The 11752-nt window shown below is 41.7% G+C and overlaps 1 pseudogene; it reads right to left on the bottom strand.

The window, feature by feature from the left end:
- Positions 1–10805: 10805 nt before the first annotated feature.
- LOC142212952 (olfactory receptor 1G1-like) lies at positions 10806–11752 on the bottom strand (annotated as a pseudogene).

The following is an 11752-nucleotide window of genomic DNA, read 5'->3' as shown; positions in this document are numbered from 1 at the left end:
TTTAAACTGTGTAAATAAGAATACAAATATCATGAACATTATATAAAGGAGGGACTTTCGACACCTCTACTAAGTCAATGTTTTTTACATTCTTTTAATAGGCCCTTCTCCACTGGGGAATTTTTTCTCTAGCCCACCACTGTCAGGTTGGTGGTCTAGACCAAAGACTGCCTATCTGACAGTGGAAAACCTAATTACAATATAGAATGGTAATTCAGCTTTACTCTTCTGGGTTACTCTCATTTTGCTTCCTGCATCGGGTATGGCTTACATAACCCAGACTCTGTTTTTGTACTGTCCTTTCAACTTATCGTCTTCCTATTAATTACTTGTTTTTGAACCCCTGGTTGTAAATGGCTCTGCTTGACTTTTCTAATCCAATAACTGGAGTAGACCTCAACAAGCTCAACTAGAAGAAGCTCAGCTGACCCCTCACCATAACAGTTATACTTAGGGAGTAGGGTTGAGCGATAGGGATTGGAAAAGATCAGAATCCGATTGGCGATCAAGTAAATTTCCCTATCGCAATTGGAATTCCGATCTTGATCTTTTCCAGCGGGATCAAGGTCGGAGGTTATCTCAAGATCGTCTCAACCCTAAAAGTGACTTTTCCCATAGAGAAGCATCGACAAGGGTTAAGCGATTGGGATCAGAAAAGATCGGATTCCGATCGTCGATCGAGCAAATTTCATGATCGGGATCGGCTGGAAAATGATTGGAAATGATCGGATTTTAAAATCGATCCCGTAATCTCAAGATCGGCTCATCCCCAATAGTGAATCAATACTAAAATTCCCGTTTTTGATTGCAAAAACCCCCAAAAAAACTGAATCACTGTGTACAATTTTCGGTACCTGTAAATGCGAACAACAATTAGAATAATGAAGGGAAACATCGGATTACAACTGTAAGCAAAGACAGATATATGAATGGAAAATCTTTTCCAATCTAGGGTTGTTACTATAACAGGGCAGATCTCTTATACAGTATATAATATTTGGAGTCTGAACAGCTTTTTTCCCCTTGTTATAAACAATTGCCATACATTGTTATACTTTATTCTGGATCAAAATGGTAGAGTTGTAGGTCGGACCTGCCGGACCTGTGTCTATATTCAGCCTTATCAACTATGTTACTATGAATGTAATTGTAGAAGCTGATCAAAAAGTCAGATGTAGCCCAAAATGGTACCAATAAACACTACAAGTCATCCTGGACAAATAAAACATGCCATGACATAGCTGTCCAGAGAAAATAATTAAAAAAGCAATGACCCCCAAAATATCGCACAACAAAAATTGAGCCAGGAGGAAACCTCTGAATATTGGTTTGTAATACAATGTATTACAATGTTGGTGAGCGTTGCATACTTATTATGGTGGACTTATATGGGAGCAGGCTGAGATTCTACAGGAGGAATCACATATTAATATTCATTCACCAAAACAGAGTTAAATTGAAAACAATATAAGCTTGTAAAATGATGTGTTCTTAGGTTTATACCACTTACTTATATTTAGAGGGCTACAACCATCCCGTGTATACATTGTTGGAGTTTGTACAGTTACTTTTTATTCCTTTCGATTAAAAAAAATCACTGAAGCTAAAAATATTCCTTTTTGCTAAACGTTCACTGGCCCCTCAGACTAGGATAGAGCAGGAGAGAGACTGACAATGAGGATTGCTGTCATATCTCTCAATAAACTGTAATAATGTATGTGTGCAGTACCTGCGGTAGATTAGGGATAACACAATGCCGGTCAAGACATCAGTTAGTCACACCATGGGGGAGCAACAAGCAAATTCTGCTGTGGTTCAACTCATAGGTGCAACTTCGTTCCAACTCTGAGGAGTCTGCATGATGACCTAGATCCATTTAAAGGGATATTTTGCATATAACACAATACACATTGTCCAATGCAAAAATTCCCAAGACAATACAAGAGTGCAACAATAAACCTTCCTGCACTGTTCCTTTGCTATCACTGTATTCACAATCAGAACAGGGTCTTAACTCTTACCATTTCCTATCTCACATGGGCACCATCTTGTGTTCAAGGTGTGCGCTTGCACATGTCCATATTGACTAGTTGGCACTCTTATGGCTGCCAGTGTTTTATTTCCCTTTTTTTTATATGTGGCCACTTCGGGTAGACAGTCTTGCCAGCATTTCTAGAAACTATTTCATGCACTTGTAGAAGGGATAATTCGTGAAGCGCGTAGTGCTCAATTTCCGAATAAAGATTATATCTGTTCTAAACCATACAAAGTTTGACATATTGCATATACAAGATCGCATGTTGTCCTATCCCTGCCATGGGTTCCCGACCCTGATATACCACCTCTGTTAGAGTAAAGGGTGATTCACAAAGAAGAATTTGACACAGAATCTGTCAGGCAGAAAATTTCTGCTTCAGAAATTTGAAGCAGATTTTTCAAGCTCATTTTGATGCAGATTCTGAAAACCTGACCAAAATCTACTTCAAAAAACATCTCCAAAATCTTCCTCCTGTTCGTTTCAATGGGAGTTTCAGGCATAATCTGGGTGTTTTTTTTTCTTCTAGCCAAGAAAAATCTGCCTGTGTTTCCAAAGATTTTAGGGGGATGGGGGTTGGAGCTGATTTTGAATCTGCTTCAAAATCAGCTCCAAATTCCTGTGTGTGAACAAACCCTTAGGATTAATTATCATGAGCTCTGATCTGTGGCTGTGTACTGGCTGAAAAATGGAACCCTGACGTCCCCTCTGCATTTACTATTGGAGTGTCCTTGTGTTTGACCCAAAGTGCTCAACTTTACTCTTCTGGACTACTCTCATTTTGCTTCTTGGGTTGGGCATGGACTACCTACCCAGACTCTGTCTATGTACTGTCCTTTCAACTTGATGTTTATCTATTGATTACCTGTCTTTGAACCCCTGGGTGTTAATGGTTCTGCTTCGCTCGTTTAATCCAATAAATGGAGTAGCTCTCAACAAGCTCAACTAGTAGAAGCTCAACTGACCCCTCACCATAACAGTTATACTCAGGCAGAAAAGGCGCATCTGTTCTGTAGTTTAATTATTAATTAATGGGCTTTATCTGGTGCCATCAGCTGGCCTCAGTCCCCAGGGCCTATAGATTCGAAAATATCATTGTTCCAAATGATTGGCCACTTATGGGTGATCATCAGCCACCATGCACAGCTTTACTAAGGAGATTTAGGGAGTGTGCAGGATTATTGAAGACTTCACAACTGTGTTTGTTCCTTTTTTATGATTTTCATAACTAAACTTCCCCCAACTGGGTAATTCAGATGTTAATGTTTCCTATAAATGATCCCATCATCGATTGGACAACCGCACCACAGCTGTCCAAGATCAAACGTGTATGGTTGGAGTTAGACCCTTCAGAGCTCTAGTTATTAATTCCAGGGTCCAGAATGTATTTCATGTTGGTAACATGCATGTTCAACGAAACATGTGACAACCTTTAACCCCTTCCCGCCGATGGCATTTTTTGATTTTCGTTTTTCGTTTTTGACTCCCCTCCTTCTAAACCCCATAACTTTTTTATTTCTCCGCTCCCAGAGTCATATGAGGTCTTAATTTTTGCGGGACAATTTTTTCTTCATGATGCCACCATTAATTATTCTATATAATGTACTGGGAAGCAGGAAAAAAATTCAGAATGGGGTGGATTTGAAGAAAAAATGCATTTCTGTGACTTTCTTACGGGCTTTGGTTTTACGGCGTTCACTGTGCAGCCAAAATGACATGTCCCCTATATTCTGTGTTTCGGTACGGTTCCAGGGATACCAAATTTATATGGTTTTATTTACATTTTAACCCCTAAAAAAAATTCCAAAACGGTGTTAAAATTTTTTTTTTCTAAAAGTCGCCATATTCCGACGGCCGTAACTTTTTTATACATAGGTGTACGGGGATGCATAGGGCGTCTTTTTTTGCGGGGCTGGGTGTACTTTGTAGTTCTACCATTTTTGGGAAATGTTATTGCTTTGATCACTTTTTATTCAAATTTTTATCAGAATCAAAACCGTGAAAAAACGGCGGTTTGGCACTTTTGACTATTTTTCCTGCTACGGCGTTTACCGAACAGGAAAAATATTTTTATAGATTTGTAGAGCGGGCGATTTCGGACGCGGGGATACCTAACATGTATATGTTTCACAGTTTTTAACTACTTTTATATTTATTCTAGGGAAAGGGGGGTGATTTGAACTTTTAATACTTTTTATATTTTTTTATATTTTTTTTTACTTTTTTTTTTTTTTTTTTTTTTTTGCATTTATTAGACCCCCTAGGGGTGTTGAACCCCAGGGGGTCTGATCACTAATGCAATGCATTACAATGCTAATGCATTGCAATGCATTGCAAAAAATCATCATCTCTTTTGCAGGCTGCATACACCAGCCTGCAAATGAGAGAATTTGCAGACCGGCTGGGAGCCTTTAACAAGGCTCCCGGCTGTCATGGCAACGGGGGGTCGGCCCTGGAGCATGCTCCAGGAGCCGGCGATCCCTGCCAAAATGGCGGCGCCCATGTGCCACCGGGAAAATGGCGCCTCTGGCGCCTTTGACAGCAGCGCCGGAGGGGTTAATGCCTCCGATCGGTCCGGGGACCGATCGGAGGCATTAGAGCCGGTTGTCTACTGCTTAAAGCAGTAGACACCCGGCGGCTATGACGGCCGCCCGGCTCCCGGGCGGTCGCCATAGTTACAGACCCGACACGCGCCGTACTATTACGGCGCATGTCGGGAAGGGGTTAAGGTCTTCCCAACAGATCTTAACTGGTGGAGACAATATTTAGAGGCAAATAAGAAGGTCCATCAAGATCCTATGTAAATGTTATAAACAGTGAAAGTGAACCATAAGGAAATAGGTCAATTTGTAAAGGACTGCAATTCCACATGAAGCCAATTCAATACAATATGGCAGAATGCTAACAAAATCTTGAAAGGTTGCAATGCACAACCCAACTATTGGGTAAACGTTCATAGACACATATAGGGAGTCACTTTGTGAAACAATATTGAAAAGCTAAGTATCTTGTGACACGCTTATCTGAACCTAAGAAATAGGGAGATATAGTTGTGGATTAAGATGGGCTGCACTCATGTTGGAACTGTAGAAGAGCAACCAAGATTGGGTGCTCTTAAATCCGATGAGTAGATAGAAGAATCAAACTGTGCTCTTCAAAAGAACTTATGGGTGTTATGGGTTCCGAGTTAAACATGGCAGCGTCCAATGGTGTTGCGACTAAGGATAGTTGGGAACATAGCCTGTGGTAGTATAGGGAATGGGTATTCCCCTATATTGGACCACGATGCGCGCTTACTCTCAGTAAATCACCTAATACACGTATGGAAAACAGAGGATAATCTATTGGAATCAGATAATGAGTTTCGGGATTTCCTGGTGCAAACACCACCCCTTCATCAGATCTTATTCCAGTGCGTATTGTATAGCTTACCGACAAGCTCCACATTCAATAAGCTCCACAATATGCACTGGAACAAGATCTTATGAAGGGGTGCTGCTTTCAGCAGGAAATCCCAGAAATTAAATTGGGATTTGCTGGGTTTCTGACCCCCAAAAAGTCTTCCTTGCAATTTTCAAACAGAATTGTGGATGGAATCCCTAAAAGAAGACCGAGCACTAGTGTGAACCTAGCCTAACTATGACCTTTTTTTAAAGTGTTCCCAACCCCATTTTTACTTTTTAGAAAATCTATGGAGTTTTTCCAGAGAATTTATGTATTCAATTGGGAAATTTGAAAATAAAAAAACTTTGAACAAAAAAAATTTCAACTTTATAAAATCATAAAACTATATGATACAGTGGCGTAACTACCATGGTAGCAGCAGTAGCAGCTGCCACAGGGCCCGGGACATTAGGGGCCCGGTGACAGCCGCTACCGCTGCGTTTTTTTTTTTTTTTTTTAATAGGCCGTTACCGGCTGGAGTTACTCCAGCCGCTAACGGGCCCCATATACTTACCTCTCCAGGCTCCGCGCAGGCTTCGGCCTACTTGTGTGACGTCTCAGACGTCACATGATCGGGGCCTGCGTCCTTGTGCGTCGCGACGCAGGCTCCCGGTCACATGACGTCCCTGACGTCATTGAAGATGGCCGCCAGCGGGGAGTCGGGAGACAGGTAAGTTACAGTGTTTTTTTTTTTATGTTGTTCTTCCCCTGGGTCTCCGATTATTATACTCTGGGGTCTGAAAAGACTCCAGAGTATAATAATTGTTAATGGGTGTCCACAACGGGACATAATACTGTGTGCAGGGGCCACTATGGGGCATAATAATGTGTACAGGGGCCACTATGGGACATAATACTGTGTACAGGGGCCACTATGGGACATAATACTGTGTGCAGGCACCACTATGGGGTGTAATAATGTGTGCAGGAGCCACTATGGGGTATAATACTGTGTGCAGGCACCACTATGGGGTGTAATAATGTGTGCAGGGGCCACTATGGGGTGTAATACTGTGTGCAGGGGCCACTATGGGGTGTAATACTGTGTGCAGGGGCCACTATGGGGTGTAATAATGTGTGCAGGGGCCACTATGGGGTGTAATAATGTGTGCAGGGGCCACTATGGGGTGTAATAATGTGTGAAGGGGCCACTATAGGGTGTAATAATGTGTGAAGGGGCCACTATGGGGTGTAATAATGTGTGCAGGGGCCACTATGGTGCGTAATAATGTGTGCAGGGGCCACTATGGTGCGTAATAATGTGTGCAGGGGCCACTATGGGGTGTAATAATGTGTGCAGGGGCCACTATGGGGTGTAATAATGTGTGCAGGGGCCACTATGGGGCGTAATACTGTGTGCAGGGGCCACTATGGGGTGTAATAATGTGTGCAGGGGCCACTATGGGGTGTAATAATGTGTGCAGGGGCCACTATGGGGTGTAATAATGTGTGAAGGGGCCACTATAGGGTGTAATAATGTGTGAAGGGGCCACTATGGGGTGTAATAATGTGTGCAGGGGCCACTATGGTGCGTAATAATGTGTGCAGGGGCCACTATGGTGCGTAATAATGTGTGCAGGGGCCACTATGGGGTGTAATAATGTGTGCAGGGGCCACTATGGGGTGTAATAATGTGTGCAGGGGCCACTATGGGGCGTAATAGTGTGTGCAGGAATACGGGGAGTAGGGTCGGTCGGGGTTTTCGGCGTCGATCGGGGTTTTCGACGTCAGCCGGGGGGGGGGGGGGCCATTTCAAAGGTTCACCACGGGGCCCCGCCATTCCTAGTTACGCAACTGATATGATAAAAACTATATTTATGATAAATTACTGATTTGCACAGTTTTTCATATGTCTCCCAACAACCCCAATTTTTTCATGACTGTCCTCTGTGTGGTCAAAAGGGTGATGGAAAGCCAAAAGGGTGGTGATTCTTAAAAGTTACTTTAAATAAAACATATTTCACTGTCATATTGAGGATATTCTTGTGCAAAGGAGGTGACCAGCTAAAAGCCAAATTTTCAGTATGCTGCTTTGTATGATGGCACCGTATTACAGCTACAGGTCTGTGCTCCGAGTAACCAAATGGCACAAATATGTTGAGTCATTTGGCCAATAGAAGAAATGAAAGAATAAAGTCCATTGAATTCACGAGATGAGTCCTCCTTCTGCCTCTTTGTGCCTCCTTTTTTACGGGTCTGCCTTTCAGGTAGGTAGTGATAGACTACTGTGTATATGACATTTACATATGTAATGGCCTGTAGTTCACCATCCTAAGGGGTGAGGTCACAAGAAAGATAGGTCATACCCTTGAGATGGGTGAATTGACTCCTTCTGAGCTGGTTTTGACCCAAATATTTCAAACTGATGTATTTTTAACTAAACCAAACAATTTGGAATTCGTCTTAGTCTAATTAAAATGGTAACTTATTACAGACTGGTGTTTCTTTAAACCCCAGAGTATATACTCACCTTCTATTACCTTTATGGGTCTCCTTGTGGCATGTGGTGCTCTATGCTTTCCTCCTTGCAACATATGGCACTCTTTTCTCTGACATCATGCGCCCAGGGTCACCAATGAAGCCTTTGAATTGGCCTCAGCGTTGACTAGGGAAGAGACCCCAACATATAACAATTTCCCATCAACTTCTATCTGAACAAGTTCAGACCGAACCAAATCGGGGTTTTGCTTTGCCCATCTTTATCTGTGAATTCACTGGACTCATGATGTTTAATACATTATATTTTTTCAACAATGTTACTACCCATTTGGCACAACATTTTTGTGGGATTATGGTTCCTAAACTGTAACTTAGAAAAATAGAGAAAAATAAGCTGACTGCTGACCACTAACCCTGAGCGTATAGCCAGAAGTAACAGATAAGAGGCTTCTCCAGTAACCCTGAGGCTTATATTTTCACTAAATGTGCTGATCTTCGTGTCTATGTGCGTATTAGAATATATCTAGTTAAAACCAGTTTTTCCTGTCCCTCCGTGCTACATGCTGGCGGATGTAAGTTACCATATTTGTACATCGCAATACGTGATGGCCATAACAAGACGCATGAAGTTCACAAGATATGAAGTCAGTTCTAATCTCTTGTTTTGTCTGTCATCCATTAGCATGAAACCTGGAAGATCATGGCATCCATTTCATCAGACTGTGCTAACATAATTACACACTAAAATGGATGACACGGACAACCATGTGTTAACTCATGTATTGTTTATACACGTATTCATAGTTTGTAAACGCCCATTTTGTACTTTGACCAATGATAATTCATATTTCTCTATGATGTAGTTTGTTATGCCTAAATTAGCATACAGCCATTATTTCTCTATAAAAGCTAAGTAATATGTAATAAACTTTGGAACATCCTGATCACGATACTTGTGTGTCTGACTGTGTGTTCTCTGAGCAATTGCTGTGACGTCACCAATACACATATATTGATTAATTAGGACTACGGCAACATATCCAGGGCTGATTGCCCCTAACAGTATATAGAACTGTATAAACAAAGAAGTGGGTATTTTTGAAAAAAACCAAACCCTATGAGTATTGGCACCCACCACCAGGGTCCTGAGAAATGCGATTTTAGCCACAACAACGCTATCTTATCACACTCCATTGTCTTCTGATGAACTATCAACTAGGGAAATACATTGAGACCTTATAGAGACCACACTGTTAACCTCAGGGGGAGCAGACTTAGTGGATGACAGTTTGCCCTATTGTACAGTCTTTTCAACATGAGAGTGCAGCAGAAAACCCTCCTTTGTTAGTATCATTGACCGAATTGAGTGGAGTAGAGTACAGTTATATAGTGGGCCACCATATGAAGTATCCTTCACCCCTCATATTGAATCACTCGCATGTTCATGTCACCTCCACCTCAAAAACATCTCCAGAATACGTCCTTTCCTTACCAGAGATACACTAAAGACACTTATTGTCTCTCTGATTCATTCTCGCCTTGACTACTGTAACTCCTTACTAATCGGTCTTCCCCTCACTAAACTCTCCCCTCTACAATCTATTCTGAATGCAGCGGCCAGGCTCATCTACCAGGCTAGAAGCTACAGCGATGCCTCTGGTCTGTGCCAGTCGCTACATTGGCTGCCTATTCATTATAGAATAAAATATAAAGTTATTACTCTCATCCACAAGGCTCTCCATAATGCCGCACCTCCCTACATTTCTTCCCTCATCTCTGTCTACCGCCCAACCTGTGTTCTCCGCTCACTCAATGATGTAACACTTCCATCCTCTATTATCAGAACCTCCCACGCTCGTATACAAGACTTCTCCCGAGCTGCACCACTTCTCTGGAATGCTCTACCCCGGACAATCAGATTAACTCCCAATTTCTACAGCTTCAAATGCAAACTAAAGACACATCTTTTCAGACAAGCCTATCACAATTCCTAATGCTAACCCTTCCGTTCTTGATGCCTTTTCAGCCTAACATAGTTGTCCAAGCTCTATCCACATGTTAAAGGACACGACTAGTGACGGCTCACAAAGTTTTGTTTGTGTAATGACAGTAACCTCTATTACAAAATTGTCTGAACACTGTATAAGCGATGCCGCCCCTGCTACCTCTTGTGTCATCCCCTCTACCTCATAGATTGTAAGCTCTTTTGAGCAGGGCCCTCAGTCCCATTGTGTGAAATGACGTTCTTTGTTATGTATCTTTCTGTCTGTATCTGAACCCTACAAATTGTACAGCGCTGCGGAATATGTTGGCGCTATATAAATAAAATGTATTATTATGGGGGTAGGCTCTACACATATGAGCCTCTCCCTCTCAGTAATGGAGGTATGATGGTCCATGTAACAATGTAACGCTACAGGAGCTACTCCACCCTAGATTGCAACATTAACCTGTTACTATCACAGACAGAGGGTGGCACTCTTTCTGAGAGTTAACACTTGTAATCCCAGTGGGTAGCAGTATTAGGAACCTTTTACTTTTGGGGAATCCATGTTTTGAATGAGCCTGAGCATTGGACTCAGGTGTGTTTTGCAGGAACTCACGGCATAGGATTGACTACTTACCTTTTATGTATTCACATTCATTGACATTGTAGTGACTTGCATGCTTTCACACTACGACACATGGAGTTTGTCACCCATTTGTTTTAAGTAAATTATCAATAAAAGTTATATTTTAGTATTTTTTGAGGGCACCCACTTCTTTGTTTATATTTGATCTCTGGTAGTCCCTTATCCAGTGTATATAGACCTGTAGCTGTAAAATTCTGCCATTACGTTAACCTAATATTAAGCTGTCAGATCTGATGGGCGATAAGGTTCTACAACTACTGTACTGGAAGTCTCCAAACATCTGACCGTACAAAAACTTGTCTTAGAGATTTTCTAATATCTTTGTTTCGCAAGGTATAGATAATAGGGTTCAATGCCGGGGTTATGACTGTAAAGATCATAGATGCCACTCTGTCTTTTTCTATTGAATTTGCAGATGGAGGCTCAATGTAGATGCACATGGTGGTCCCATAGTACAAGATGACTATGATAAAGTGCGATGAACATGTCGAGAAGGCTTTGGATCTTCCTTCAGAAGAACGTATCTTTAGAAGATGTTTCAGTATAAAGCAGTAGGAGAGGATAAGCATGACAAAAGCTAAGATGCAAAGATACCAGTAAAGGCTGCTATAAAGACTTCATTGATGTGGGTGTCGGTACAGGCCAACTTTATCAATGGTTTAAAATCACAGAAGAAATTCCTAACTATGTAACCATCGCAGAAAGGAAGTGTTGATGCCATTCCAACATGCATGGATATGATAGAGAGACATAAGCTCCAGGAGCCTAATACCAGTTGGATACAAGTGGCTTTCCTCATAATGGTGACATATTGTAAAGGATAACAAATGGCAATGTATCGATCAAACCCCATGACAGCTATAAGGATGGCTTCAGTACATCCAAAGACGTGGAAGAAGAACAGTTGAGTTAAACATCCTTTTAAAGAAATTGTATTCTGTACCCAAAACCCAACCATCATCTTTGGGACTGTGGCAGAAGACATGCCTATATCCACTATGGAGAGGGTAGCCAGCAAGAAATACATCGGGGAGTGAAGGTTTGGAGCTTTGATCACTAAAAGAAGAATGGTGAGATTGCTGAGGATTGTAAGAAGGTAGAAGAAGAAAACTAGGAAAAATAGTAACTTCTGAAGCCATAATATGTTGGTGATTGGCAAAAGGATAAAAAACGTTGGCGAAGAGCCGTTGAGTCTTTCCAT

The sequence above is a fragment of the Leptodactylus fuscus genome, chromosome 7, assembly GCF_031893055.1.
Source record: "Leptodactylus fuscus isolate aLepFus1 chromosome 7, aLepFus1.hap2, whole genome shotgun sequence".
Taxonomy (NCBI): domain Eukaryota; kingdom Metazoa; phylum Chordata; class Amphibia; order Anura; family Leptodactylidae; genus Leptodactylus; species Leptodactylus fuscus.
This window is presented reverse-complemented; position numbering and strand designations above follow the sequence as displayed.